The following is a 26,971-nucleotide window of genomic DNA, read 5'->3' on the forward strand; positions in this document are numbered from 1 at the left end:
CCGCCGCTAGCCCCGCCACTGCCACCACTGAGCAACCATCCCCGCCGGCGGGCAGTGTGCAGTCCTGCCTCCATGGACTGTAGTGCATCCTGACCCATGCAAATCCTGTGGGTGTGACACCCAGGTGAGAGACTGTGACCTTGCACTCCCCATGTGCTGCATCACAGGGCACAAAGCGCCCTCCAGAACCAGTGGAAGAAGTCATCCACTCACCCCCTCCTTGCCAGGATCAAGCACACTGGGCACAAAGCCCCCTCCTGAACCAGTGGAAGAAGGCTTCCACTCACCCCCACCTTGCCAGGATGAAGCACACTGGGCACAAGGCCCCCTCCGGAACCAGTGGAAGAAGGCATCCACTCACCTCCTCCTTGCCAGGATGAAGCACACTGGGCACAAGGCCCCCTCCAGAACCAGTGGAAGATGGCATCCACTCACCCCCTCTTTGCCAGGATGAAGCACACTGGGCACAAAGCCCCCTCCAGAACCAGTGGAAGAAGGCATCCACTCACCCCCTCCTTGCCAGAATGAAGCACACTGGGCACAAAGCCCCATCCAGAACCAGTGGAAGAAGGCATCCACTTACCCCCTCCTTGCCAGGATGAAGCACACTGGGCACAAAGCCCGCTCCAGAACCAGTGGAGAAGCCATCCACTTGAGAGACTGTGTTCTTGCACTCCCCAGGACCAAGCAGTGGGCAGACCACCCACTTGAGAGACTGTGGCCTTGCACTCCCCAGGACCGAGCAGTGGGCAAACCACCCACTTGAGAGACTGTGGCCTTGCACTCCCCAGGACCAAGCAGTGGGCAGACCACCCACTTGAGAGACTGTGGCTTTGCACTCCCCAGGACATCGCACAGGGCATATTGCCCCCTCCAGGACCAGTGGTGTTGCTCCATCTTCCAGCTGATGTGCCCCTCCATTCTCCATCCCCCTGGGGTGCCTATGTATTTTCAATCTGATGCCCCTATGCCCCTGCAGTGTTCTCTCTGTGTTGTGGCAGGAGTCAAGTGGGGCCTTGGCCTATGTGATGTGGCCCCGTGGCCCACGGCCATTGTGGACTGGGCAGTGTCCCTCCATTCGTATATATGTATATACTGTTTTGATTTTGAAGGACGTATTTCTAGTATTTTATCTTATTACACTCACTTCAATCAATTCCTTTTGTCCTTGCATTATTCCTCAGGGGTACAGGGTGGATATGTAATGTTACTGCATCGGTTTATGTGTATGGTGTATGTATGTGTCACTCTCTTTTTCCTCCCCCCTCCCATGTGTGCTAGCCGGCGGTACTCACCGTGGACGTCTTTGCCTGCATTGGTATTCATGGTGAAGAAGGAGATAGACGAGCATGGGGAACACCTGCAACTCGGGCTCCATGGCGGCGTGGTTCTTACTTAAGTCTCCAGGGGTCAGTTGTTTCCCTTCTGTGCACTGTTTCCGCTGTGCTTTTGATGCCATTGGTACTGCCCCGGAAAAGGTGGTGGATAGGCCTGTTGTAATACAGTGGGTAGTACATTGTCTTCCGCCTGGCTGTTGGCGGTTACTGCCATGGTGCTTGTTGCTACCGCCATGGCGGTCGGTGTGTTAAAGTGGCTGTCTGTGTGAGCGGTTTTCGCCGTAGTCATAATTCCATTTTTTTTTACCTCCGGCTTCTTGGCGGTATTAATGCCTCTTTATCACCGACCACCAGGGTTGTAATGAGGGCCTATATTTTTATGAACAAAACAAGACCAAAACAATAAAAGTCCAATAAGTGGAAGTTGAGTTATGAAATTTTGAAGGCTAAGCTTAGTTGTAGTGCTTAGAAGCACAAAGCACCAACCGAGGCATGCTAGACCACGTCAAATCTGAAAAGTCAGGCAGACCACAATGGAGCACGGGTCGGATATAGGTACTGTTAGAAATTGAATCTCTGGTTGACAGTCAGTTTGCACTCTGTCCAAGCAGGGACCCTCAATCTAGTCAGTGTAAAGGACAAACACACCTGGTTAACCCCCGCTCACCCCCCTGGTAGCTTGGCATGAGCAGAAAGGCTTAACTCCAGAAGCAATGTGTAAAGTATTTGTACCAACACACACAGAGTAATACAGTGAAAACACTACAAAATGGACACCACACTAGTTTAGAAAAATGGATAGGTAATATTTATCTAAATCAAACAAGACCAAAACGACACAAATCCAACATACACAAGTCAAGATATAAATTTTCAAAAGAATAAGAGTCTTAATCCATAGAAAACAGTGAGAATGCTGTTGTTACACACAGTACCTGGTTAGTATAAAAAATAAAGCTGCACAGGGGAGCGTGCATCGAAAAGGCCAGTGAAGTGCCACTTTCTCACTCGCAAGCGAGACCGTGCATTGTTCCTTCTCCAGTCTGGTCGGCATGCGTCATTCTTCTCTCCCACAAGAGAGCAATGCGCTGATTCCCAGACGGGCACCTTGGGTCCGGGCAGGCTTTGCGTAGATTTTTCACACCCAGCGATGTTGCGTTCGAAATCTGGTCGCACGGTGTCAGGAAATCGCTCTGCGTAGGGTTTGTGTTGTTATCAGCAGCCGCAGGCGGGTGTTGCACATCATTTTTCCAGCTGCGATGTGTCAGTCTTCCAGCTCCGATTGTAGCCGTGAGGCCAGCGGCGCGTTATCAGCCACGTTGTGGATGGTGCGTCAAACATTTCCCCACACAGCGGTCTGTGCGTGGATTTCTGTCCTTTTCCTCCAGCTTCACATTTCAAGGGCCCAGAGACAGGTTAGGGCACCACTTGGCAGGGCAGGAGTCTCAGCAGAGAGTCCAGCTGCTGACAGAGAGAAGTCTTTGATGTCCTTGAGACTTCAACAAGAAGAGACAAGCTCCGTTCAAGCCCTTGGAGACTCTTTACCAGTGGGAAGTCACACAAAAGTCAGTCTTTGTCGTCTGTCAAGCAGAAGCAGCTACTGCAGGCCACACCAGCAAAGCACAGTCACAGGCAAAGGGGCAGTACACCTCCTCCAGCTCTCCAGCTGTTCTCCATGGAAGAGGTTTCTCTTGGTTCCAGAGGTAACCTGATTTTCAGGGGTTTTGGGTCCAATACTTATATCCCTTTCTGCCTTTGGGGTTGGCAAAATTCAAAGGGAATTCTCTCTTGTATGCAAGATCCTGTCTTCCCAGGTCAGACTCCAGACTTACACCAGGGGGTTGGAGACTGCATTGTGTGATGGCAGGCATAGCCGATTCATGTGTAAGTGATCACTCCTCCATTCCCCTCCAGCCCAGAAGGCTCATCGGGATATGTAGGCTACACCCCAGCTCCCTTTGTGTCTCTGTCTAGAGGAGATTCACAAACAGCTTAACTGTCAGTCTGACCCAGACAGGTAACACGCAACAAAGCAGAGTCACAGAATGGTTTAAGCAAGAAAATGCCTACTTTCTAACAGTGTCATTTTAAAACACACAATCTAAAAAACAATTTTACTAATTTTTAAATTGTGAGTTCAGAGACCCCTAACTAAATTTTTCTATCTGCTCCCAAAGGGAATCTGCACTTTAATAATATTTAAAGGCAGCCCCCATGTTAACCTATGAGAGAGATAGGCCTTGCAACAGTTAAAACTGAATTTAGCAATATTTCGCTGTTAGGACATGTAAAACAAACCAGTGCATGTCCCACCTTTAACATACACTACACACTGCCCATGGGGCTACCTAGGGCCTACCTTAGGGGCGCCTTACATGTAGAAAAAGGGACGTTTTAGGCCTAGCAAGTGGGTATACTTGCTAGGTCGAATTGGCAGTTTAAAACTGCACCCACAGACACTACAGTGGCAGGTCTGAGCCTTGTTTCTAGGGCTACTCATGTGGGTGGCACAACCAGTGCTACAGGCCAACTAGTAGCATTTGATTTACAGGCCCTAGGCATCTCTAGTGTGCTTTACTAGGGACTTACTAGTAAATCAAATATGCCAGTCATGGAAAGCCAATTACACATATAATTTACACAGGGAACACTTACACTTTAGGACTGGTCAGCAGTGGTAAAGTGTGCAGAGCAAACAAAACAGCAAAAAACAGAGCCCTGCACACAGAAACAACCTGGGAAGCAGAGGCAAAAAGTTAGGGGAGACCACACCAAGGATATCAAGTCTAACAGGTACCAGCCCTGGTCACTGAAACAGTACCTTGGTTCGGAAATATGTCAATGTCGAGAACAAGATGCAAGGAACAAGAGATGCGTTAGCGTCAATCCCAAAGATGTAGGGGATGCTTCGGCTCCAAGGCGCACAAAGTCAGAGATGAATCAGAAATGAAGGTGATGCGTCATGCAGTCAGCAATGCAGTGCTAGTGGTCATCACAGCAGCTCTGATGTGCTGGCATCAACGGTGATGCAGTGTCTTTGATCCTTGCAGCAGTGGCGATGAACTGGCACCAATAGAGATGCAGTGGTTCCAATCAGTGCAATGGCAACGATGCACAGGTTCTGGCAGCTGCAGCATTTTATACCCACTTCTGAGGGCCCTGGGTTGGCACCACTTGGCAGGGCAAGACTTGCAGGAAGCAAAGTCCAAGTGCTGTTGATGAGTTGGAAGTCTTTTGTGCCACTGAGACCTCAGCAGAAATGGAGGCAAGCCAGGAAGCCCTTGGAGTCACTCTGTGTTCAAGTGAGATGGGTTCAGTCCTTCCTCAGCAGGGCAGAGAGCAGCAGACAGCAGGGCAGCAGAAAAACAATGCTTCCAGAGCAGTAGTCAAGAGTGGCAGTCCTTGTAGCAGCACAGAGGTCCTTCTTCCTGGCAGAGTTCTACACAGGTCCAGCAATGTACTGAGTTGGTAGGTTCCGAAGTCCAGTACTTATACCCTGTTGTGCCTTTGAAGTGGGGGTGACTTCAAAGAAGGGTCTTTGGAGTGCACAGAGATCCTTTCTTCCTGCCCTGCCCCCAGACTCAATACAGGGGGTTATGCACCCCTTTGTGTTAAAGCAGGCCACTGCTTATTCAGGTGTGTCAGCTCCTCCCTCCCATCTGCCCAGGATGGCCCATCAGGATGTTGATTGCCCATCAGTCACACCTAAGCTCCCTTTGTGTGTGGCTGACTAGGAGGAATGCACTATGTCCAGCTGTCACCCAGCCCAGACGTGTACTGGAGACATGCTGCAGGCACACAAGGCTAAGAGCAGGAAAATGCCAACTTTCTAAAAGTGGCATTTTCAAAATGTAACAATAAATCTGACTTTACCATTAAAGAGGATGGATTTTTATTACAATTCCATTGGTACTAAACATGACACATCCACTCCTTCTCAATTAGGAATTACAGCTTATTAAATGTAATAAGGAATCCCCAATGTCATCCTATCAGAGGGGTAGGCCTCACAGTAGATAATTACAAATGTAGGAGTTTTTCACTACCAGCACATGTAAAACGTATAGCACCCTGTTCTCTGAACTACCTAGGGCCTACGTTAGAGGTTACCTGTATGTAAAAAAGTGGGATTTTAATGCTTGGCAAGGAGTATTAAATGCCAAGTCAACATGGCAATGTAACTGTACATCCAGGCTCTGCAGTGGCAGGCCTGAGACATGTTTAAGGGCTACTTGAATGGGTGACACAAGCAGTGCTGCAGACCCACTACTACCATTTAATTAACAGGCCCTGGGCACATTTAGTGCACTTCACTAGGGACTCTTAAGTAAATTAAATATGCCAATTGTGGATGTACCAATCAAACCATGTTTAGGGGAGAGAGCTCAGAGTCCTAAGGCCTACAAAAAGAAGTCAGCAAAAATGTGAGGTAAACAGGCATAAAGTTTGTGAGAAGACCGCTCTAAGGCTGTTAGGTCTAACATGTGTCCCCCCAGTTGAAAGCAGGGAGAACTACTCAACCTCCTGGGAGGTCTTCTCGCTAAGGTGGAAGAACCTATAGAGACCATCTGCACTGGCGTGGTCTGGCCCAGGTCTGTGTTCCACCGTAAAGTCCATACCCTGTAGAAAGATGGACTATCTCAACAATTTTGCATTCTTAACCCTCTTTTGCATTAGCCAGCTGAGGGGCCTGTGGTCTGTCTGAATCCGAAAGTGGGTCCCAAACAGGTATGATTTCAACTTCTGCAGTGCCGAGACCACAGCAAAGGCTTCCCCTTCAATAGCACTCCCTCTCTGTTCTTTGGGAAGTAACCTCCTAAAGATGAAAGCTACAGGTTTGTTTAGGCCCTCATTATTAAGCTGTAAAAGTATTGCCACTATGCCATGCTCTGAAGCATCAGTTTGAACAATGAATTTCCTGACAAGTTCAGGGGCATTGAGCTTGGGCTGTGCACAAGGCCTGCTTTAGGAAGTTAAATGTTATTTGGCATGCCTCTGTCCATATCACATTTCTGGGCTGCTTTTTCGAAGTCAGTTCTGTCAAGGGGGGCACAATGGTTCCATATCCCTTGACAAGCCTCCTGTAGTACCCTGTGAGGCTTACAGAGACTTTCGCCTCAGTTTGGGTTATTGGGGGCTCCCAGGCCATGATAAGCATCCTCTCGACTTCGAAGAGATTCCATGTTTGTTCTTCATTGGTGATATTTTCCATTCTGACCTGGTATAGAGGTTGGCTGGACAGCCTTCTGGCTATCTTAGCGGTTCTTACCTGGACCCAGGGGACCTAATGGTCCACCTGTTTCTTGTTTTTCTGGTTTGGATTCTAATGATAGTTCATTGTTGGTTGTGTGAATAACTCCTCTCTGGGTGGTGCCTCCTGCCCCTATGTCTGCATTCATTCATTTTGCATCCAAGAAGGTGGTAGAGCACATTTTGGGGTTTGTTCATCAAAACACATGTTGTGCCATTTGAATGAGTATCTGAAAACCATAGTATTGTTTGAGAGTATTCAAAAAACATTAAAAGAAGATTCCCAGCATGATAAATTACCAGCTGGAGGCTTAGGCAAACTTGTACTATTCGTAAAGAACATTATTGAATACGTTGGCTCGAAACAGAAAGTAGAAAATGTATATTGATTTACATTAAAGTGGAAAGGACACTATTGTACTTCAACATTGTGACAGTAATCATTCTATAAAAGTGTTTTTCTGTATATATAATATGTTTGGTCTTTGGTCCGTGAATCTGATGTTTTAATTGGTATGGATTGTTGGATGCATTGTTAGAACGGAGGACGTTTGACTATGATATGATTGGGTGTGACATTGGATTTTAGTATATGTGGGCTATGGCTGGAACTGCTCAGAGAGTATTATTTTGTCATATTCATTGTTGGTCTTGATTGGCTGTCTACTGAAAACAAATGTCTAGAAAGTATATATATGTGAAACTTAACATTCATATTCTAATAAAGTGAAACAACAAAAGCTACATTATACACTAAGGCACTCATTACAACCCTGGTGGTCGGTGGTAAAGCGGCGGTAAAACCGCCAACAGGTCGGCGGTAAAAAAAACGGGATTAAGACCATGGCGGAAACCGCCAACATAGACAGCCACTTTAACACTCCAACCGCCACGGCGGTACAAACAAATAGCATGGCGGTCACTGCCAACAGACAGGCGGAAGACAATGTACCACCCACACTATTATGAGAGGCCAATCTGCCACCTTTTCCGGGGCGGATTCAACGCGAACAAAAACACAGCGGAAACAGGACTTGGAAGGGAAAACACTCACCTCTACACACCCCATGAGGAACCAGGACCCCATGGAGCCTGAACTCCAAATACTCCCTGTAATTGTCTTCCTGCTCCTCTACCAGGAGCATGACCGACGGCGGCGACGACCACAGTGAGTACAGCACCTACGACACAGGGGAGGGAAAAGAAAGTGACACACACACGCAACACGCAACACCCCCACCCCCACCCTCACCTACAACAACACACACACCAATACATGCTGAATCATTACATTTAGACCTCCCTACCCCCCGGAAGAACGCAAGGACAAAAGGAAATGGTTGTAACCATTGTAATCAATAAACATCCATTAGTCAAAAATTTATATACACTATAAACAAATATGTACACCAAGAATTCAAGTCCAGGTACTGCTCCTATATAGTCCGTGGACTACTGGGTCCAAAATGCAAGGGCGAGGCCCACACAAGACACCTGATCGAAACGAAGAGAACACTGCAGGGGTATCAGATCGAAATAAAACATGCACCTCGGTGGGAAGGGAAGGGGGGGCACCTCAGCCGAATGAGTGCACAATGCCAGCTCCACGAGGGGGCTCCATGCCCACTGATGTATCCTGGGGAGTGCAAAGCCACAGTCTCTCAAGTGTCGCGCTGCGGCCGCAAGCCCGGGCCGCTGCGGCGCAACTCTCAGAGACCGCGGCGGCCTGTGGGGGAAGCCGCGGCTCGATTCAAGGGTCGCGGCACTCGCAGCGCCCCTTTTCTCCGGCTGCGGATTCCTGGGCAAACGCGGCAGGACCGGAGACCCCGAAACGGGTCACGTTCCTTGCCGTGCTCAGCGCGTAAAGTATAGGAAGCGCAGTGGGATTCCTGGTACCCCTCCTTTCCACCACTTACCGGTCACACAGTCAAAAGCCGGATGCCTGCACATGATTAGCTTTTATGCATGCTTTCCCCCTTCCCAGCATGCTGTTCACTTCCTCTCTTCCCTGCATGCATTGTTTCTCTTTTTCAGGCGCATGTTTTCTATTTTTAGTTATGACTTTTTCCCCAATCCAAGATGGTGGTATTACTACTTCCTGTTTTCCGCTTCCTGTCTAGGGGTATATAAGGGGAATCTATCTTCTTTCTCATTGCATTGCAACACTCCTGTGGTGGTAGTCACGCTCCGGCTGGTTTCCTCTTGTGGCGCCAGTTGTTCCTGATCTGTCTTCCGTCTCCAGAATTCCTGAATTCCAGAATCTTAAGTCCTAACGTCCTTGTGTCCTCCTTCTGTTTCAGGGAGTTCCTGTTGGAGGTTTTTTACCCTTTTGGGGTTTTTCCTCTGGGACTCCTTCTGGAGGGCACGGACTGTAGTGGCTTACTATTGTCAAACAGCACCGTGGCTACCGGAAGGGGTCGCCCCTACCTCGGCCAGAGCAGGACTTGCAGGAACCGGGGCCGCTCACCACCTCTCTCCAACCTCGACGATAAGCCCAGGGTGAATCGTGACAGATTGCAACGCCCAAAACTCCAGTTGCAGTTCAGAACCATGGAGAATCCAGTGATGAGTACAGAACCAACAAGCCAAACCCTGCTCCTGACTATACAACAACAGGCTCAAGAACTCCAACAGCTACGTACCGAAAACACTGTCTACCGACAAGCCTTCGCCTCTAGAACCACTGATGTTCCTACGGTCTCCGCCACTACACCTCGTTTCTCCGGGGATCCTAACAAATTAAGAGAATTCCTGGATGCTTGACGGTCTATTTCGCATTCCGCCCCTCACAATTTATGCAAGACAAGACCAAGGTGGGATATTTGATTAGCGCCCTATCTGGCCCAGCCTTAGCATGGGCAACTCCTTTAGTGACAAGCAATGACCCAAGCTTGTCTAATTATTCCAGATGTTTGAGCGCACTGGACTCGAGTCTTCAGCAGAAGAAGCTCTCTGCGATATTCAACAAGGAAATCAGGACGTATTACAATACATCACTCGTTTCAGACAATTGGCAGCAGAGACTTCCTGGGTGGAACGTACCTTGGTGACCCTGTTTCACAGGGGTCTCAGAGAGGACATTAAGGACGAACTGGTGCACTCTGCCAGAATAGAGATCTTAAGGGGTTAATGGATCAGACCTTGACGATAGAATATCGGTTAAATGAGCGAAGAATGGAGAGAAAGAAGAGTCACTTACCATCACACTTCCTCATCGTTCCGAGGAGGTTCGTCCTGAAACTAAGGGTGCTACCGATGAAGAGCCTATGCAAATCGATATGGCTTGAGGGCCATTATCATCTAGTGAACGAGAAAACAGATGAAGGAAAGGACTTTGGGGGTGATTCTGATATTGGCGGGCGGCGGGAGCCGCCCGCCAAGCGGGAACCACCAGAAGACCGTACCGCGGTCGAAAGACCGCGGCGGTCATTCTGGGTTTCCCACTGGGCTGGCGGGCGACCGCCAAAAGGCCGCCCGCCAGCCCAGTGGGAAACAGCCTTCCCACGAGGACGCCGGCTCAGAATTGAGCCGGCGGAGTGGGAAGGTGCGACGGGTGCAGTGGCACCCGTCGCGTATTTCAGTGTCTGCATAGCAGACACTGAAATACTTTGTGGGGCCCTCTTACGGGGGCCCCTGCAGTGCCCATGCCAGTGGCATGGGCACTGCAGGGGCCCCCAGGGGCCCCGCGGCACCCCGTACCGCCATCCTGTTCCTGGCGGGAGACCCGCCAGGAACAGGATGGCGGTAGGGGGTGTCAGAATCCCCATGGCGGCGGAGCGCGCTCCGCCGCCATGGAGGATTCTCAAGGGCAGCGGAAAGTCGGCGGTACACCGCCGACTTTCCGTTTCTGGCCGCGGCTGAACTGCCGCGGTCAGAATGCCCAGCGGTGCACCACCAGCCTGTTGGCGGTGCTACCGCCGACCTCTGCCATGGCGGTAATTACCGCCAGGGTCAGAATGACCCCCTTTGTCTGTATTGTGGTGCGGCTGGTCATCTAATTTGCACATGTCCTGTCGGTCCAGCCAAGCCTATGGGAAACACCAATTCCCGTCCTCAGTGAGAAGGGTGAGGACGGGATATTGCGAAATACCTTCCATTTGTTCCTCAAGAGAGGAAGGAACTGCTCTTTTCCTTTTACCCATTATCCTCCACTTAACTGATGGCCGGGAAGAAAGAGCTCTGGCCTTGTTGGACTGTGGAGCCAGTGGTATCTACCTAGATGAAGCATGGGCCAGGGAAAGACAAATTTTGCAAATACCTAAGGAAGTACCAGAACAGGTCCACACGGTGGATGGATCACTCTTGGCCTCAGGCCCAGTACAGTATACCACCCCTACCTTATGTCTCCAATTCGGGAAACATCAAGAAAACCTTTCTTTTGATTTAATTTCTTCACCACATCACGTTATGATCCTGGGAATTCCATGGCTCACTCTGCATAACCCTTACATTAACTGGGAAACAAGAACCATTTCTTTATCCTCCCACTTCTGCCAACACCACTGCTACTTAGCAGGAGACTATTGGTCCCCAAAGAGTCTCTTAACAGCACCCCCTAAGGTGGAATGTTCTATTAACGTCCTACAGGGTGTGCCCAGACATTATCAAGAATATGCCGATGTATTCCAGAAACCAGAAAGACCTGAACTGCCACCCCATAGAGAATACGATTGCGTCATTCCTTTGGAGCCAGATGCTGTGGTTCCTTTTGGGCGAATGTAATCTCTAACAGAACCTGAGAAGCAGATCCTTAAGGAATACCTAGAGGAGAACATACAGAGTGGATTGATTGCTCCCTCCTCTTCACCTGCAGGGGCTCCTCTCTTCTTTGTGCCTAAGAAGACGAAGGACTTGCGTCCCTGTATTGATTTTAGAGGATTAAACAAGATCACTACGAAGGATCGGTACCCGCTGCCTCTTATTAAGGACATCTTAGAAGCTGTCAGAGGGGCAAAGAGATTCACCAAGTTGGATCTTAGAGGAGCATACCATCTTTTAAGGATAAAGGAAGGGGATGAGTGGAAGACCACCTTCAGAACACCTTTCGGTCACTATGAATACTGAGTAATGCCATTTGGGCTCACCAATGCCCCCTCCATTTTTCAAAGATTCATGGACTCTATTTTTTCCGATCTTCTACAGCAAACAGTGGCTGTTTATCTAGATGACATTTTAATATTTTCTGTCCACCCAGAACAACACACTAAACATGTTCTCAAAGTCCTAGAGAGACTCAGACAACACCATTTATTCTGCAAACCAGAAAAATGCGAGTTTGATCGAACAGAGGTAAAATACTTGGGATATTGCATTAACCAAACTGGGGTTGCCATGGATTCAGATGAAGTTCAAGCTATACTGGATTGGCAGTCCCCCTGTTCCATCAAAGAAATTCAGTGTTTTTTGGGATTGGCCAATTTCTATCGACAATTTATAGCGGACTTTGACCAGAGAACCAGTTACATTACTCAAACCCTTAAAAAATACAATCTAAGGAAGGGTTTTTGTTGGACACAAGACGCAGAGTTGGCTTTTCAAGAATTAAAGAAAGCCTTAATTCAAGCTCCCATTTTACGTCACCCAGACACCAACAAACAGTTCATCGTTGTCGCAGACGCCTCCAAAAGAGCCATAGGGGCTGCCTTACTACAGAAACAAGACGATGATGGGTTAGAGCACCCTGTATTCTACCTTTCACACATATTATCCGATTCAGAGCAGAACTATTTAGTGTTAGAACGAGAGTTACTCGCCTTGAAGACCGCGTGCACGGAATGGAGACACTTCCTGATGGGCTCGAAAGAACCCTTTGAAGCCGGACAGATCACCGAAACTTACAATGCTTGAGAAACTTTCAGTGTCAGAATAGCCGGCAGGCTCGATGGGCTTTCTTTTTCAGTCAATATGATTTTTACATCACATACATCCCTGGTTCTCAGAATATCTTGGCAGATGCCTTGTCTCGGCGTTACCCTGAGTGTAGCGATTCTCCTGTACAGAATCTATTTGAAAGTAACAAGATCATTGGTTTAGTACAGACATTTCTAGACCAGGTCAAGTCCGAATATTCCCGTCTGGAAACTACAGAGATGAACAAGTTGCGCCCGCAACTTCATGTAGATCAAGGATACTATTACCATAACAAAGCCCTGTTCTTACCCACTAAGTTAGTCCAGACAGAAGACTTAAGTATGTGCCACGATTCCCCCATCGCAGGTCATCGCGGAATGAAAGCTACCCAAGAGCGTCTGCTTCGCTCCTTCTGGTGGCCCACTCTCAAGGCGGATACTGAAGACTATGGGGGTCAAATCAAATCAAATCAAGCTTTATTCGGTCAATTAACCATCAAAGCATCACATACATTAAAAGAAAAATTTCATCTCATTTTATAATCTGTACAATAATTAAATAATTTTATTTAAAAAAAACACATAAATAGATACATACATGTGATATCAAAGTATTCATCTAAAATCCTGCCTGTGCACGCTTCATGGGTCCTTGATTAAAATGGTGATCACGTATATGCCATGCTGCCACTAAAAACTTGCTGACTGCTAAAATTAATTAATTTGATCTATGGCTTTTTTAAAACCCTTATTGCTATACTGCAATTTTTCAGCCCCATTTCCCAACAGGTTTTTCAAATCCATTTTGACTGTGGAAAAAAATATGTAGGGCAAAAAAACATAAAATGTTCAACTGTTTCCGGGGCACCGCCACAAGCCGGACATATATCTGAAGTAGTGATTGGCCCCCAGTTGCAAGTTAAAGACAACATTGCTAAGGACCCAAAACGGAATCTAGCACATAAGCCTTTGCCCTATAAATCTGGTATAATATCTAAATAGGATTCATACTGCGGAAACCACTTAAAATCAATAAAAAGATTAGTTAATCGACCATGAGATTTACAACAAATATAATTGTTCCATACATTGGACCTGTAAGCTGATTTCAAAGCAGTTTTATGGGATTTCACTAATTTTTGGGGATTCTCCCAATAATCTCCGAACCCCAAGATACAAAACCAATTGGACACATATTTAATCCAAGGAATAATAGCTGCACTTGGTCTCTTTAGCAGGTCAAGCAATGATGCTTTGTATAAATCCAATTCAGAGTGGTCCAAATCCTTATCCAATATAATAGAGGTCATAGGGAAATTAAATCAGCTACTTGGTTTAGCCCCAAATCAAGAAACATTGGGATCAGTGGTGTACTTCGGGGGCACGCTATCAAAGCCCTCGCAAAATTGTTTTCTCCCACAGTTATATTTGTACATACATAGCTTTTTTGGTTACTTTCAACCCTAAAAGCAAAACAACCACCGGTAGAAAGATAAAAGATAAGTAAAAATTAAGTTAAAAAGGAAATAAGAGGAATAAAAAAGAACATCCTTTACGGCCTTAAAACACATAAAAACCAAACACCTAATCTCCTACTGACTGTCATTTAAATTAATCATGGGGTTTTGTTCCAGTCTAGGTGTGTGGTTACAATTTGATGACTAAAACATTCCATTGTCAGTTTTTCATGTTGTCCTTATTTGGAAGTAAGTTCCGCATCAGCAACTTTCCCCAAGTGATTAATACGTACATGCCAGGCAGCTGTAATGTACTTACTAACCGCACAGGGCAAGGGGGGGGAACTTTCCCTCATCAGAATTCTTAAGGCAACAATACAATGTCTTACCCCCATATTTCTACACACTGGCCGTAACCACTTTCGACGCGCAATCAAATAGGCAGGACATAAAAACATAAAATGTACAATGGATTCTGGATTATGGGTACAGCTCGGACATAAATCAGATCTTGTAGTTGCACTCCACTTACTGCCATATGATTTGAGAGGCAGACAACCATATCTGAACTGGATATATAAACTCTTACTTAATGGGTCAAGAATTATATCCATAAAAGAATCAAAAGACGGATACCATTTAAAATCCAAAAATTGTGAGGTCAATCTGCCGTGAGTAGGGCACAGCAGATAGTTTTCCCTGACGTAAGTCCAGTATACAGTTTTCAAATGATTCTTCTGCTCCTTCCTTATACTTTCTGGATGACTCCATAGCTCACTAAGACCCAATTTGTGAAACCATTTAGAGATGTGATTAAACCAGGGAATGGTGAGTACATTTGGTCTATCCAAGATGTCTTGGATAGACTCCTTGTATGTAGATAACTCAGGGGTGGACCAAACACGGACCCAAAAAAGCAGAGGTCGTAGGGCAACTACATCTGTGATGCGTGAAAGGCCAAGGTCCCAGAACAATGGCAGCAGTGGGGTACTGCGAGGGCAGGCCAAAGTAGACCTCACGAAATTGTTTTCCCCCACTGCAAGCCTGCCAGTGTTTGAGGACCCCCAAATTTCTGCCCCATAGACCGCAGCACTTTGTGCCTTTGCTCTATAAATTTTAATAATTGGAGTAATCACTCTCTCAGAAGTAGACTTATGAAAACGAAGAATGGCTCCAGATGACTGTACCAGGCGAGCCAAACTTTTGTCGATTTGGGCCCCCCAATGCAGATTGTTGCTAATTCTCACCCCCAAGTAATCTATAGAGCTTACCAGACCTAGGGGCGTTCCATTGTAAAATATTGAATATCTCTTAGTGGGGCCACAACCCAAAGTCATGAGTTTAGTTTTGCTATGGTTAAGTTCCAGACCATAGTCACCGCAAAACGAACTGAACTTGTCCATGAGTACCTGGAGGCCCATAGGTGTTCTGGAGATCAAGAGAGAATCATCGGCAAATAACAAAATTGGAATTTTATGGTGATTCAAAGATGGGGCATCATTTTGACAATTGGACACGACTTGCACCACCTCATTGATGAACAGTGTAAATAGCGTTGGGGCAAGAACGCAACCCTGGCGCACTCCTCTCTTGATGTCTATTTTGTCTGTGAGTTCCCCCTGATTGCCCCATCTTACTTCTGCAAATGTTTTTTCATGTAATCTTTGGATTAAATGCACTAAGTTCCCTGGGATACCAATTTTGTACAATACTTCCCACAGTTTCTCTCTTGGGACAAGATCAAATGCAGATCTTAAGTCTACGAAAGCCACATAGAGTTTTTGCTTAGATAAGGTGACATAATTCCAGAACAGTAATGACAGCCTGAAAACTTGGTCCATAGTATTAGTTTTGGGCCGAAACCCAGCCTGTAAGGGAGATAAAATTTGCTGGTCTTGAATCCAGTCAGTAAGCCTCACTAAGACTTGTTTGGCAAATGCCTTCTGAAGGATATCAATAAGGCTAATTGGTCGATAATTTACAGGCAACCCTGTATCACCCTTTTTATAGATCGGTATTATTTCAGCACCATGCCAAGACTCTGGAATAGGGCTGCCAGCTGCTATGGCATTGGACAACAAATTGATATACCATGCCCATATCTTAGGTTCTGATTTGAACAAATCCCCTGGAATCTTATCCGGGCCAGGGGCTTTTGCTGGCCTCAGAGAATCAATAGTAGCTGTGGTTTCAGCTAAGGTAAAAACAATTCTCTCAGTTGAGATCTTATTAGCAGCCCAACACTCGACATGTGCAGGGTCCTCCAGAGCTTGCTGTACAGGCAAAGCATAGATTTCAGAAAAGTAGGACACCCATCTTTCGGGCTGTATATGCAACCCAATATCATCCTTACCCCTATTCGAACTGGAGGTCAACAACCGCCAAAAAGAGCTATCATCTTTACTTTGGACTGCTGCAAGCAGTTTCTGCCATGTCTCATTCTCCCAGTCTCTTTTCGCTCGCTTCAGGGCATTAGCATACCTACAACGAGCCTCTTTAATAGCCGCATGCGTAGAATTTTTAACAGCCTCTTTTAAGGTGGATCTTGCTTGCGCACAATCCTGATTATACCAGTCCCTGCGAAGGGTGTCAGCGGGTCTCAATTTAAAGGAAGTTTCCTTATAGAAGATACCCTGAAGGGAATCGACCATCTTAGTGTGGATCGCCATAATAGGAATATCCGAGGATTCTTGATCTTCATAATCTACAAAGAGTTTTAAAAAAGATGAATATATTTCCCCAATTAAGTACGGGTTACATTCAACCTTTGGCCAGCAGACCCTAGAGCGTCTATGGTTCAAATGAGGGAATGGAACATTAGTAATCCTTAAGTGCTGGTCAATACAAGACACAAAGGATTATGATCACTATCCAAGCGAGGTAAAATTTCCATATCAAGTGAACTTGACCATAGCCTAATGTCCAAAAGAATGTAATCAATAGTACTAAAGGAAAGCCCTCGCTTGAAAGTAATGGCTCGCTCTGAGTCAGATTTAGTGCGGCCATTGCATTCTCTCAGGCCATAGTTCAGGCAAAGGGAAGACATCTGGAATGCAACACAGGAAACAGGCGAAAGTACCATTTCTTTAGATTGGGGAATACCCCAATGTTCGTCCTCCTCAGTAGTCAGATTGCTAATGGAGTTGTCCAACACAAAAGAACAATTAAAATCACCTGCTATAATCAGAAAAACTGAAGGGTCCAAAACGTCTATGTAGTCCGTCAACTGGGAAAGAACAATTGAATCAGACCCACGGGGAACAGATCTAGCATAAATATTCAGAACTATCATTTTAAAGCCAGGACGGAATGTAAGTTGCACACCCAGCAGATCAAAGGAGTTAAACTTTATCACAGAGTGATCACATTCTAACTTATTGTTCAGTAAAATCATTAAACCTCCTATTTGTCTTCCAAATCCACCAGAGGCAGGTTGGGCAGCAGAGAAATAGGTTGTAAAGCCTTGTAAGGATAACTGTTCTTTAGTCCATGTCTCCTGGAAGAGACAGATATCTTGTTTGTTTACAAGGCTTACCCATTCCGGGTCATCCAGCTTTTGCTTGATTCCAGCTACATTCCAGGACATGATGTTAATTTTAGGAGGTGGAGATATTGACTTTGTTCTCATAGGTAGGGCAGGAGTCGAAATCCCTATAAATTGACACACATCATTTACTGTTTTTGGAAGCACTGTACAGGGGGCAGACAGTCAGTCCAATTCAGAGAGTGAGGGGGAAGGGTTCTCATATTTAGAAGTAACAGAATTAACTGGGGAGGGAATAGCCCCAGCTGCTATAATTCCGGATATACAACATTCTCTGGATAACGGGGCCCCAGGCGGCTGACTGCTAAGTCTAAGATTCGATACCCTACCAATACATAGTGTGCGTGTCCGTGCATCAAAGGCCAGGAGATCTTTAGCTAGACTATAATCATTGAAGAGAATCGAGATGTAATCAAATTCTGACCCTAACTGGTTATGTCTGTGGGCCTCACATATATCAGACCGGATAACAGAGAGGCAATTCCTCTGTGAACGAATCCAGTGAATCACTTTGTTAATTAGTGAATCACTCGACTCTCTGTTACCCTGAGGTAGCTTTGGTACCCTAGTTAAATAGATAGTCGCGACTTCCCTCCTCCTTCTGGACCTTTGATTAGGGACGTGCGTCTGCAATAATGTCATATGATCAGGATTAGTGGCTGGATGGGGACTAACACAGCAGCTTACTACCGAGGATGTTCCTCCTGGATTTAACTGAGAAGTTTTTGGACGTGAAATATCTATATCTCCCCGTCCAAAAATTTATCCACCCTTATTAACACCTGATTGAGACATTCGCTCATATGCGGAAGACATGGATTGAGAAACAAACCTACCATTCCTGCCACATGTTGGGGAATTATCATTAATACACCTAACGGTGTTGTGTGTAGAGGAAGATGTCATTTTGTCACCTATACTGAGGGGACTGGGTTTTGTGGAATCCATCAGAAGATCAGACGAGGGGACAGACTTATAGGACACACTACAGTTACAACCAGACTTTTGACCCTGAAGTCCAGCAATTTTGTTCATCAAAGTTACCAATAGACTTTTAACATCATCTAATTTCAGAGAAATAATATCCAACTGGGAAACTTCATTATTGCCCATCTTTGCATCCAGAGAGTTTTTAACAGAACCTTCTTCGCATAAGGTCTGTAAGTAACCAGGACTTACAGGATTTGAAGCTAAACCGAAAACCTATTTGAACAAGGAATGGTAATAGGGGGAGGGGACGCGCACCTCACATGGGGTGCATCTTCTTCGGCTAGATGACCATTTATCCCCACCAAGGGTGGAGAGGTTTCCGGAGGTAAAGGGGTTACACCCTGGGATTGAGGAAAAGGGTGTAAATCAGCTTTAACCTCTATTCTATGTGACTGGGTTTTTTTCTTGAAGAGATCTGGGATCTTTTTGGAAAGAGTGGTATCTGGTCTAGAAGGACCAACAACGGAAGGACTCCTCAATATAGCCTCAACCTCTTCAAACAGTGAATCAATTGCTTTGAATTGCTGTAATTTAGTGGTTGAAGATCCCTCCGTTTTCCCGGCAGAACGTTTCTTGGGTTTTTTAACCCTAGATTGGGATACTGCTACCTCATCGGCCTTCCTCTTCCCCATGTCGACTGACCGGTGGCCTAGTAAAGTAAGTAATTTCAACCACAATTATAGGAAGAAAATAGCCCAGCCCCAAAAGCCTACTATCAAGTACAGATGATGTTGTAAGGAAAGGAAGCCCCTATAAAATAAGAGGTAATAGAAAATTACACCACTAGCAACAGAGGCCTCTATACCAGAACTAAATATAAAAAGACCATAATTTTAGGGGGGTGGCCCAGCCCAGTCTCCTCCTGGCGATGACGGGCGCAAGACGGGCCCGCCCTTGGCCCGGGCTTTGCCCGGGCGCCGCCCGGGCGCGTCCCGCGCAGCGGGAGCGCGAAGAAATGTTTAAAGGGCTCCTGCCCTATCAGCTGTCTCCCCTGGTTGATGGCGTTCCCCGCGCAGCGGGAGCGCGAAGAAATGTTTAAAGGGCTCCTGCCCTATCAGCTGTCTCCCCTGGTTGATGGCGTTCCCCGACTATGGGGGTCATTCTGACCGCGGCCGGCGGCGGAAGCCGCCGGCCTGGCTGGGACCGCCAGAATACCGCTGCGCGGTCAAAAGACCGCCGCGGGTATGCTGGGTTTCCCGCTGGGCTGGCGGGCGACCGCCAGAAGGCCGCCCGCCAGCCCAGCGTGAAACACCCTTCCATGAGGATGCCGGCTCCGAATGGAGCCGGCGGAGTGGAAGGGGTGCGACGGGTGCAGTTGCACCCGTCGCGATTTTCAGTGTCTGCATGGCAGACACTGAAAATCTTTGTGGGGCCCTGTTACGGAGGCCACTGCAGTGCCCATGCCATTGGCATGGGCACTGCAGGGGCCCCCAGGGGCCCCACGACATCCCATACGTCCATTCTGTTCCCGGCGGCCAAAACCGCCAGGAACAGGATGGCGGTATGGGGGTCGGAATCCCCATGGCGGCGCAGCAAGCTGCGCCGCCATGGAGGATTCCCCAGGGCAGCGGGAAACCAGCGGGAAACCGCCGGTTTTCCGTTTCTGACCGCGGCTGTACCGCCGCGGTCAGAATGCCCATGGGAGCACCGCCAGCCTGTTGGCGGTGCTCCCGCGGTCATTGGCCCTGGCGGATTTTACCGCCAGGGTCAGAATGACCCCCTATGTGTCATCCTGTCCCATATGTGCACAAGCCAAGACACCCCGTACTAAACCAGTAGGATTACTTCGCCCATTACCTGTTCCCCCAGGTCCATGGCACACTATCTCCACTGATTTTATGTGCTCTTTACCCTCTTCAGTGGGAAATCGAGTAATAATGGTGACCGTTGATTCCTTCACTAAGATGGCACATTTCACGGCGTTAAGAAAACTACCAACGGCAAAGGAATTAAGCCAAATCTTTACGCAAGAGATCTTTCAGCTTCATGGACTACCTCAGGTCATTATCTCAGATCGGGGTCCTCAATATATCTCCCGATTCTGGAAACAATTCTGTAAGACCCTGGGAATAGAAGTGGCCTTATCATCAGGGTTCCATCCTCAAACTAATGGACAGACGGAACGACTAAATCAAGGCCTCGAACAATATTTACGCAGCTTCTGCAATGCTACGCAGAGTAATTGGTCTACCTATTTACCACTTGCAGAATTTTCCTACAACAACTCAATACACAGTGCCTCGAAAGTCTCCCCTTTCTATGGGTCTTACGGTTTCCATCCTAAGGCTTTTCCAACTTCCCTGAAAGATACTTCCAATCTTCCTGCCATCTCCTCCTATGTTCGGCAACTACGGGGTGTCCAACATGTTATCCATTCTAACCTTGTGGCCACTAAGTCACGCATGAAAAGGATGGCTGATAAAAAACTTTGTGAGGCTCCACAGTATCAGGTCCACGATAAGGTTTGGCTTTCCTCTAGATTTTTGCCTCTCCGACTTACCCAGAACAAATTTAAACCTCGTTATTATGGTCCATTCCTGATTCTCCAAAAGATTAATCCAGTGTCTGTGCGTCTTCGTCTGCCCCAGACTTGGAAAATACACTGTGTTCCATGTCTCTCAACTCAAACCTTACCTTCCTGATCCTTTTCACAGACAATTCTCCTGTCCTCCCCCTCTGTTGATTGATAATGTGCCCGAATACGAGGTCCAGGAAATCTGTGACTCTCGGTTTTTCCATGGGCATCTCCAATATCTTACTCATTGGAAAGGCTACCCTATGAGTGAGTGTTCCTGGGAAGATGCCCATTCAGTTCATGCCCCTCTTTTGGTCCGTCGCTTTTTCCGGCTTTTCCCTCACAAACCTGGGTCCTCGGGGGAGACCTACTGTCGCGCCGCGGCCTCAAGCACGGGCCACTGCGGCGCAACTCTCAGAGACCGCGGCGTCCCGGGAGGGCCGCGGGGGAAGCCGCAGCTCGGTTCAAGGGTCGCGGCACTCGCTGTGCCCCTTTTCTCCGGCCGCGGATTCCTGGGCAAACGCGGCAGGACCGGAGACCCCGAATCGGGTCACGTTCCTTGCCGCGCTCAGCGCGTAAAGTACAAGAAGCGCAGTGGGATTCCCGGTACCCCTCCTTTCCACCACTTACCGGTCACACAGTCAAAAGCCGGATGCCTGCACATGATTAGCTTTTATGCATGCTTTCCCCCTTCCCAGCATGCTGTTCACTTCCTCTCTTCCCTGCATGCATTGTTTCTCTTTTTCAGGCGCATGTTTTCTATTTTTAGTTATGACTTTTTCCCCAATCCAAGATGGTGGTATTACTACTTCCTGTTTTCCGCTTCCTGTCTAGGGGTATATAAGGGGAATCTATCTTCTTTCTCATTGTGTTGCAACACTCCTGTGGTGGTAGTCACGCTCCGGCTGGTTTCCTCTTGTGGCGCCAGTTGTTCCTGATCTGTCTTCCGTCTCCAGAATTCCTGAATTCCAGAATCTTAAGTCCTAACGTCCTTGTGTCCTCCTTCTGTTTCAGGGAGTTCCTGTTGGAGGTTTTTGACCCTTTTGGGGTTTTTCCTCTGGGACTGCTTCTGGAGGGCACAGACTGTAGTGGCTTACTATTGTCAAACAGCACCGTGGCTACCGGAAGGGGTCGCCCCTACCTCGACCAGAGCAGGACTTGCAGGAACCGGGGCCGCTCACCACCTCTCTCCAACCTCGACGGTAAGCCCAGGGTGAATCGTGACATCAAGTCTCTCCAGTGGGTGGTTTGCCCACTGCTTTATCCTGGGGTGTGCAATGCCACAGTCTCTCAAGTCTCTCCAGTGGGTGGGTTGCCGACTGCTTTATCCTGGGGAGTGCAAAGCACAGTCTCTCAAGTCTCTCCAGTGGGTAGATTGCCCACTGCTTTATCCTGGGGAGTGCAAAGCCACAGTCTCTCAAGTCTCTCCAGTGGGTGGGATGCCCAGTGCTTTATCCTGGGGAGTGCAAAGCCACAGTCTCTCAAGTCTCTCCAGTGGGTGGGTTGCCCACTGCTTTATCCTGGGGAGTGCAATGCCACAGTCTCTCAAGTCTCTCCAGTGGGTGGGTTGCCCACTGCTTTATCCTGGGGAGTGCAAAGCCACAGTCTCTCAAGTGGATAACAGTCTCCACTGGTTCTGGAGTGGGCTTTGTGCCCAGAGTGCTTCATCCTGCCAAGGACTGAGGTAGTGGATGCCTTTCTCCACTGGTTCTGGAGCGGGCTTTGTGCCCAGAGTGCTTCATACCGCCAAGGACTGAGGTAGTGGATGCCTTTCTCCACTGGTTCTGGAGGGGGCTTTGTGCCCAGAGTGCTTCATCCTGCCAAGGACTGAGGTAGTGGATGTGATACTCCACTGACGGTGGGGCAACTTGGAAGCTGCCCAGGCCCCTGGGACTGACCACCAGCCACGTACGGATGACCACTGGGGATGGCAGCTATGTCTACGGTGGTGCCACTGGCTCAGGTTGTCGCGGGCCGCTGGCGGGGCTGGTGGCAGTGTCATTAGCGGCGGTGCTTGCGGCGGTCATCGTGGCGGTGGTGCTTGCGGCGGTCATTGTGGCGGCGGTGCTGGTGGCGGCCTCACTGACTGCGGTGCTGGTGGCTGGCTCACTGACTGCGGTGCTGGTGGCTGGCTCACTGACTGCCGTGCTGGTGGCTGGCTCACTTACCGCGGTGCAAGTGGCGGTGTCAGTAATGGCGGTGCTGGTGGCGGGCTCACTGACCGCGGTGCTGGGGGCAGTGTCAGTAGCGGCGGTGCTGGTGGCGGGCTCATTGACTGCAGTTCTGCTGAAGGGCTCTGTATCTGGGCTGCTGGTTGCGGTGTCCTTGGCAGCGGTGCATGTGGTGGTGCCGGTGGCGGTCTTGTCCGCCGTACAGGTTGGCGGCAACGTTGACTTGCCTTTCTGCTTCAGACCCTTCCCCACCTTGAAAGCTGGCGCAGCTGTCTTGCCACTCCCCACACTTGTCTTGGCTGAGCCCTTGGTGGCAGGTGTTTTGCCCTTCTCCCTCTGGGATGTGGGCAACATTTTCTGTTTTGGAGGTGGGGGAATGTCCTTGGCCTCGCTCCTTGGGACACTGGCAGCCCTGTTGCTTGCGCACTCCAAAAAACGGGTATTGCTGGCACCACTTTGCCCGGTGATGTGGTGGCTGAGGTGCTGGGTTGTGACCTGGAAAGGCGGGCCCTATGGGGGGAGGTGTAGGGAAGAGGTCAGCATTTAAGAGGAAAAGTTTTTTTGAGACACTGGGAAGGGTAGATGCAGGGGGTTTGGGAGTGGAGGAAGAGGTAGTGGTTGTAGGAGGTGTTCGTTTGCTGATTTTGGGTGAAGGTGCATGGGCTGGAGGCTGTCTTGAGGTGGATGGCTGTTGGGTGGATGTGTGACTGCATTTGTGTAGTTTGGGAGGAGGGCTCACAGACACACTGGGAGAGGACACTGGGGATGTGTGAATGGTAGTGGGGGAGGTGAGTGCACGTGAGCGGTGTGTGGTGATGGGCGTGCTTGTGATGGAGGTAGTGGCTGAAGATGTAGTGCATGCAGGTGTGAGTGGAGGCGAGACTGGGAGGGAGGAGGGAACCGTGGAGTAGGGGGACACAGTGGAGGCAGTGGATGTTGGTATGTGTGCATGGGTATGATGCTTGTGTGAGTGCTTGTGGGATGTGTGGTGCTTATGTTTGCCAGAGCCACCCTTGTGTGTTGAGGTGTGTGCATGCTGGTCTGATGTGTGCTTGGGATAGGCTGAGGTACTGGGGATTGGGTCTGGGTGGAGGAAGTTGAAGGGGGGAGACTAGACACAGGGACAATGGCTGCCATCAGTGCTGAGGCCAGAGCCTGAAATGATCGCTGTTGGGCTGCCTGGCCAGAATGAATGCCCTCCAGGTATGCATTTGTCTGTTGAAACTGCCTCTCTACACCCTGGATGGCATTCAGAATGGTAGACTGCCCAACAGTGAGGGATCTCAGGAGGTCAATAGCCTCCTCATTGAGGGCAGCAGGGCTGACTGGGGCAGGGCCTGAGGTGCCTGGGGCGAAGGAGATGCCCACCCGCCTGGGTGAGCGGCCACGGGACACACGCTGAGGGGCTGCTGGGAGGGCGGTGCTGGTAGGGGAGGTGGCGGCTGTACCTGTAGAAGCGGTGGGCACAGAGGGTCCCGCCACCATCAGAGGAAGAGTCGGTGTTGCTGGTCTCAGCTCCTGTCCCTGCCGTGGAGCTCCCCTCACCCTCCGTCACACTGGTGAATTCAGACCACCAGTGGTTGTCTGGCCCTCCAGGGCCATGTGGGATGCAGCTCCCTCCTGCTCCGGTGGCACAGCTCCTCCGCCTGATGATGCTAATGCACACAAGAACAAGGAGACCACAAAAAGGGGGGGGAGAAAGAAGAAAGACATGTTCAGTGCATACAATACTGCTACCGTTGGCGGACAATACAGACACAGCAGCCCTCTGCACTATGCCATGCACTTGGAGTTCCCTAATTAGTTACAGGGACATGGGGTACATGGCCCATGCCCGATTGCTGCAAACATGGAAGTCACAGGAGCATGACTAGGTATTAGGTGTAGATGGCTCTTTCTACTGGTGGGGATGGGGTGCCACTTAGCCTGCCTCACAAAGGGTCCTTGCCTACAAAGCTCACCCTAGCCTAGGGGAACCCACTGCCCACCTCCCCCACCCAGACACCTCCAATGCGCGCAGAGTCAGCTGAATGTGAGTGTACTCACCCCCTTGTGGCTGCTGTGATGACCTCAAGCACCCATCCAACTCCAGATACGCCACCACCAGGATCCGGAACATCAGGGGGCTCATGGTGCGACAGGCACCCCTCCCACGTTGGGAGGCCATCCCCTGCTGGGCCTCCACTGTCTTCTTGCTCCAGCGGCGAAGGTCCTCCCATCTTTTACGCAGTGGGTGCTCCGTCTGTGGTGGACCCCCAGGGTCCGGATGTCCTTGGCGATGGCATGCCAAATATCCTTCTTCTGGTGGACGCTGACCTAGAGGAATAGCACAGGGGAAAATGTAACACTTTTACCGTCCGGACCGTCACAGTCATTGTCCCACGTTCCCACCCTTGCCCTGACGCACATACACTCACCGTCCAATCATGCAGGCCTCATCTCCCCCCCGTATCTTCCATCCACACCACTCCAAACAGGCATTTCCCACACAGCATGCTCACAGTGTACTCTTCTGTTTGTCTGGAGGACCGTAGAGTAGCGTGTACTGGGGGAGGACCCCATCCACTAGTTTATCCAGCTCCTCCAATGTGAAGGCAGGGGCCCTTTCCCCAGACACATGAGCCATCGTCGCTTCTAGACTGAGGTCACAGCAGCACTTGCAGTGTAGGTTCTCTCCTGTCGAAGATCAGGTATCAAGTGAGTGAACAGAGAGAAAATGGCGGTCACGTCCGCGGCGGTGCGTATCGTCACCGCCGGCGTACATCGTCATTGGCTCCTGGGACCCATAGGGCCCAATGTTAACCAATGCAGGATTGAGCCGCGGTCTTCGACCGCCTACCGCGACGGTGTAGAACGCCAGCGCAGTTACCTCACATCCCCTTGTCCCACATTACAGGTCAGGCAGCCGCCATTTCAGGTGACCACATGGCATTATTTTTTAATGTGTCACACATATACAGTATAGGCCTTGCATATACAGAGAGACAGGCACATAGCGTTTTGACAAATGTGTGCAATACAATTGTTTTTTCCTACCTCAGTGTTGGCTGACTCTGTGCTCGCTGTTCTCATCCATAGGGCACGTCCGCTGGGGCAGGTGAGGAGATGGTGGCATCCTCTGGTGTACAGACCGCTGGTGGACCTGTCGACAATGGAAGAGTGACATGTAATAGTCACCTACAGACTAGATCGGGCCACAATCCAGAAACTGTGTGCCCAGTTGGAGCCAGACCTGAAGTCAGCTATCCGCCATCCCACAGGAATCCCCCCTCTAGTGCAGGTCCTGTCAGTACTCCATTTCCTGGCAAGTGGATCTTTTCAAACTACAGTGGCCATTGCATCAGGGATGTCCCAGCCAATGTTCTCAAACGTGCTGTCCAGAGTGTTGTCTGCCCTGCTGAAACACATGCGCAGCTACATCGTGTTCCCTCAGGTGGAGGATTTGCCTACAGTGAAAGGCGACTTCTATGCCCTGGGACATATCCCCAACATCATAGGTGCCATTGATGGTACACATGTGGCCTTGGTACCCCCCCTGCAGGAGTGAACAGGTGTACCGAAAAATGAAGAGCTACCATTCTATGAATGTGCAGATGGTGTGTTTGGCTGACCAGTACATCTCCCATGTGAACGCCAAGTTTCCTGGCTCAGTGCATGACGCTTACATTCTGCAGAATAGCAGCATCCCTTATGTGATGGGTCAACTTCAGAGGCACCGTGTGTGGCTAATAGGTGAGGACAAGGACCCTATACTGTGTGAATAGTTGTCTTGGGTTGTCTCTAAGGGTTAGTGTGTGTCTAACAGTTGTCCTTCAACATTTGCAGGTTACTCTGGGTACCCCAACCTGTCATGGCTAA

The sequence above is a fragment of the Pleurodeles waltl genome, chromosome 3_1 (genome assembly GCF_031143425.1).
Source record: "Pleurodeles waltl isolate 20211129_DDA chromosome 3_1, aPleWal1.hap1.20221129, whole genome shotgun sequence".
NCBI classification, from domain to species: domain Eukaryota; kingdom Metazoa; phylum Chordata; class Amphibia; order Caudata; family Salamandridae; genus Pleurodeles; species Pleurodeles waltl.